We start from the raw sequence: 5,601 nt of genomic DNA, 5'->3' as shown, positions 1-5,601 counted from the left end.
GGAGGTTGCCAGGAATGGACGCAGGCAATTGGCATGCGAGAGGAGATGGGCTGCGCTTGGGACTCCAAAGGAAGGAGAAACTTCCCCTCCCGCACAAGCGTCTTGCGAATGAAGCACCCTCCAATCCAGAGCCCCACAACCTCCAAATATGGAGGCTGTAGGCTAGACTCAGAGCGGCCTCCATAAATTATGGTGATCCAAGTTCATATGGCGACTCTGCTAGAGCGGCCTTTTCAGCCAAAATCATGATATCGATGATTATTATGCTGATTGGGGCCATATGCCCTCTCTGCTAAAGTTGCTCTTTACACTTTGGGGTGGACAAAATAATGGCTAATTGTTTGGTTGGATCCATTAATTGTATGAATCTTGCGGAAATCAATTCCATAGACCGATCTATATTTCAAAAGTACGTATCAACCCTGTCCATTTTTTCATAAAATGTCAAAATTCATTTGCATGTTTTCTGTTGCTAAGTTGCATGTAATCCGAATTTATGACAATCGGTTTTGGGGAGAAGAAGGGAAGGTGTGAGCGGAGCTCTGAGGCCAAGATGAAGGTGATGCGGCTGACCACGACATCCTCAAGAAGGCCAAATCTAGAATTAGTGTTGGCAAGGATGAGGGTTCTCAAGTACGGGTAGGGGGGCTTCGCAACCATTGGGTGGAGAAGGAAAAGACCATACCTAACACCCGTTCGATGTTAATCCAACTGTTTGACCACATCAACTTATTACAAAATAGGTTTTCGTCGGCTTAAGTAAGGACAGTACCTATTTTTATTTCTCAAACAAGTAGAAATATTTCCATTACTTTGATAATATTTTATTTTCCGGGGTGTAAACCGAAATAGAAATGCCCACAAGCTGATGTCCCATCTTGTCCTAACATTGAGATTCCTCTCTCAGGTTCGTTTGAATGAAAAAAGAGAGATTCCTCTCAAGTTGGAATATCTTAGTTGGATCTAACAGTACGATGTAGTCAGATTTCGCAAATGTAATTAAACAAGATCGTGCATCCATGCATGCATGTGGACGTTTTTCTGCGGGGGAAAGCAGCTCGCGCAGACAGACAGCTAGCCTAGCAGTTTGTCTCCTTCTGCCGATAAATAAACGGGATAGTGGCTGCTTGATTGGGTTAGGTTAGTGCAGGAACCTCACAGGGAAGGAACAGTTCGATCGATGGACCAACTCTCGTCGTATCAATGGCTCCGTCCTATTTGACCATCCTATTCAATCAAGTGAATAATCTTCAACGGGAATCAGAAAAATACAGGCTGGAGAGCATTTAAGAGAAACCGGCGAATCTTATATTCTATGTCTAGATACCTCCAGATAAATCTAAAACAACCTTTTTAGAATAGAGATAGTACTATGCATTTGTCCCTAAATATAAGGTCTTTTAGTTCAAATGAAACTACGAAAACATCTATATTTAAGAACAGATAGTATTTTGTGTTCGAGCAATCTATTTTTGAGAAAACTTCAGTCAAGCAATATAGGCCAGTAGGCCAGTAGTATTTTCCCTTTTCCATATCTCAATGGTCATAGTTAGTAATTTTGAGAGTATGGTCTATTGATCGTGGTTTGATCACATGACTAACGGCATCTCCAACGCGAACCCTCAAATCGCCCATATATGTTCTTTGCGGGAGTCCAGACATTTTTTGCCATCCGATTCTGACCCTCAAATGTCCGTTGATGCATCTGAACCCGAGGGCTTTGCAGGAGTCAGAACATCTACCTGACCAATCAAAAGCCACTAGGTATGGCGAAAGTCCGCTGCTATATTTTCGGTTTGGCGAAAGGTGATAGGCGTTTGACGAATGGCTATTAGCATTTGGCAGAAGCTACTAATGATAGCTAGCATGCATGATATTTGGCGGAAGCTACTAATGCAATGCTAATGATATGCACCTTTTTTGCAGAAGCTACTAATGATATAATGATACACATTTTTTTCCGATGGAAGCTACTAATGAAATGCTTGCATATCACAGTTTTTCCCTTCAAGTGCTTAGTATGTGACTGCTGCTATTTGGCGAAAGGTATGAGAAAGGCTGTTGCTATTATTACCGCCGCTATTTTTGAAGTTAATAGAGGCCGACTTTTTTACTCAATATTTTGGATTGCTTACCACATGTGTCATGTGGTAATAGAGGCGAACATTTGATGTATAGGGTTGGATGGCCGACTCCCATATCACGTTCGCGGATGCGTCTGGGCACGGCTCACAGACCGATAGTGTGTTTGTTTGAGGGGATAGCGTCGGAGATGCCCTAATACAGTACGCGTGGCACAGCCCACTGCCGTCCAAGCCTCCCCCGACCCGCACACATCAAGTTTTGAACTCGGTCCCGATGTCAACTCCGCGGCCTCGCCATTTCGCGCTCGTTCATGGCTCACACTCGCCGTGGAGTCCACGGCTAAGCCGCGGCCTCCCCGTCCACGAAATTCTTGGTGTACCTGAATGTTTAGGAAAATGGCAGGACTACTTAAGATGTTGTCAGCTTTAGGATTATAATAGTTGTGAGATTTTACTACCGTAGCATTCGGGGCCTAGCATGTGGACGTTTCCCTATTTGAGGAAAGGTTGGGAGACATGTTCAATTCAGCAGACACGCTTGTGCACAGCTGGACAAGATTATTAGGTTAGCCAATATATATACGCAATAATGCAGCTCAAGAGTTGGCGTCGCCGATTAATCCATGGTCTAGTTGCACACTTACATTCCATGGACGGCCGAGGGTAAAAACGGGATGTCACGGGCTCCACCCAAGTTTAAAAGAAAAGAGGTTCATCTCAAGTTTGAATATATTGCCTTGGATGTGAAATGAGATGCATGTACAAAGAGATTTTCTAAACGGGGCAAGGGTATGTTTGGACGATGGCCAAAGTTCACCCCACCAATGTTTTGGCCATAGTGAAAAAAATTGGTCTTTGTTTTAATAGTTGCCAGTTTTATCAACATTTCGATGGCTCTTTGGGTCTATTTGATCCATTCCTTCTGGTCCTAGTTCATATTACACGCCCGCATGCGGGCAGAATTGGGGCAGCCAATTCCCTCGCCAATGATTTGGCGTGCCTTGATCTGGCGGGGCTGGCACAAGTGTAAACCAAGCAGCCCCTTTGTTCCCCCTAGTTCATTTTTATAGTCATTGTTAATGAAATCAAGAGTGACAAAAGGCTAATACAAAATTTGGACTGGCAAATATTTGGTGGGGAAAACTTAGGCAAGGACAAAACATACCCTATATCACGGTATATATCCTTTACAAATTCAGCTGCATCGAGGGGCATTTCTGTGCGGACCGCAAGAAGCATGTCGAGAGGTGCTTTCCCCGTGTAGTGCATTTGGAATGGTTGCTTCTATGAAGGCAAGCTGAAATTTTAGCCGTTTGTTTAGGGTTATGCTTCTCCTTCTAGAGGCATATAGAAGCACCAAATAAAGCACAAGCCTAATGGAACATGATCCTAGATTTGCGTATGTAAGCAGGATTGTGCATCCATGTGGATAGGCGTTTTTCTAGGAGGAAAATGCAGCTGGTGCCGACTGCTAAGCTAGTTAGCTGGTGTTAATTAAGTTCTTCTCGATTGATCTAGATTCTAGAAACAGTTTTGAACGGCGGCCACTTGGATTGCATAATTTGCCGGAGAAGAGCCCGATTGGCTCACTCCCGTGTCACACCGCTCCCTCCTATTTGACCTTTATACACTAGTAGAAAAACGACTTTAGGACCGATTCGTAAGGACCTTTAGTATCGGTTTTGGAACCGACACTAAAGAGTGGGGACTAAAGGTCCCCCCTTTAGTCCCGATTCAACACGAACCGGGACCAAAGGCCCACCACGTGGCACGAGGCACGCCGTGGTATTGGGGACCTTTAGTACCGGTTTTTTCTGGGTTTTTTTGAAGCAAAAACAGCCCGTCTACTGGGCCGGCACGGCCTGCATACGACTAGAAACTCAATCTCTAGTTGGGCAGGATGCAGGCCCGTATGGCCCAGTAGGCCCCACAGGGCAAAAGACTTGCAATAGGGCCACAAAGGCATGCTTAAAGAGGAGCTCGACACGGTAGCCGCAGTGGGGCTTATAAACCGGTGCGAGCTTCTCTCAACTAGCGAGGTGGGATTAAACATTGTGCACTGCGGGTGGCAGCGCACCACCTTTAATACCGGTTGGTGGCTCCAACCGGTACTAAAGGGGGAGGGGGGGTCTTTAGTACCGGTTGGAGCCACCAACCCGTACTAAAGGCCACCACATTTAGTATCCTTTGGTGGCTCCAACTGGCACTAAAGGGGGGGGGGGGTCTTTAGTACCGGTTGGAGTCACCAACCCATACCAACCCATACTAAAGGCCGCCACGAACCGGTACTAATAAGCGCCGTCCGCCTAGCCGTTGGAACCGGCACTATTGGTCACATTAGTGCCGGCTCAAATACAAACCGAAAATGAGCTAAACATTTGACCATTTTTCTACTAGTGATATATCAAATTAATTACGTGAAATAATGCCCGCTAGACATTAGAAAATAATGGGTTGCACGCATATTATTCGAGGAACGACTGAGGTTATTTCCATTAGAAAAAATGGCCCTTGTTTTGATGGTTGCCAATTTTATCGACATTTCACTTGCTCTTTGGTTCTGTTTGAATGCTTGCCGGGAGTTGCCTTTACAAAAATTTGGCAAGTTCCTAATCCATGCCAAAATTTGGATCCTAGTTCATGTTACGCGCCCGCGTGCTGCCGGGGCTGCCGATTCCCTCGCCAATAATTTGGCGCGACCTGATTTGGCAGGGCTGGCACAAGCGTAACCCAAGCAGTCCCTTTGTTCACCCTAGTTCACTTCTATAGTCAATGTTATAGCCAAATCACAGGTAACAAAAGGCTGAAACAAAACTTGGACTAGCCAAATATTTGGTGGGGCAAACTTAGGCAAGAACCAAATATACCCTATATCACAATTTATATATCTTTTTAGTAATTCAGATGCATCGAGGGGCATTTCTGTGGGTAGGTGGTAAGAAGTTGTGGGGAGCGCAAGAAGTGCGTCGAGAGGTGCTTTCCCTGTGCAGTGCATTTGGAATGGTTGCTTCTATTCTATGTAGGCAAGCTGCAAATTTTAGCTGTTTGTTTAGGATTATGCTTCTCCTTCTAGGGAAGGGGCATATAGAAGCACCAAATAAAGCGCAAGCCCAATGAAACATGATCTTAGATTTGCACATGTAAGCAAAGATCGTGCATCCATGTGCACAGGCGTTTTTCTAGGAGGGAAATGCAGCTGGTGCTGACCGCTAAGCTAGTTAGCTGGTGTTAATTAAGTTCTTCTCGATTGATCTAGAAACAGTTTGGAATGGCAGCCACTTGGATTGCATAATTTGCCGGAGAAGAGCCCGATTGGCTCACTACCGTATCACACCGCTCCCTCCTTTTTGGCCTTTATATATCAAATTAATTAAAATAATGCCCGGTAGACATTATAAAATATTGGGTTGCACACATATTATACGAGGAACGACTGAGGTTATATCCATTAGAAAAAAAAATGATCTTTGTTTTGATGGTTGCCAATTTTATCGACATTTCAATGGCGCTTTGGGTC

The sequence above is a fragment of the Triticum dicoccoides genome, chromosome 5A (assembly GCF_002162155.2).
Source record: "Triticum dicoccoides isolate Atlit2015 ecotype Zavitan chromosome 5A, WEW_v2.0, whole genome shotgun sequence".
NCBI lineage: Eukaryota > Viridiplantae > Streptophyta > Magnoliopsida > Poales > Poaceae > Triticum > Triticum dicoccoides.
Note: the sequence above shows the minus strand (reverse complement) of the source record.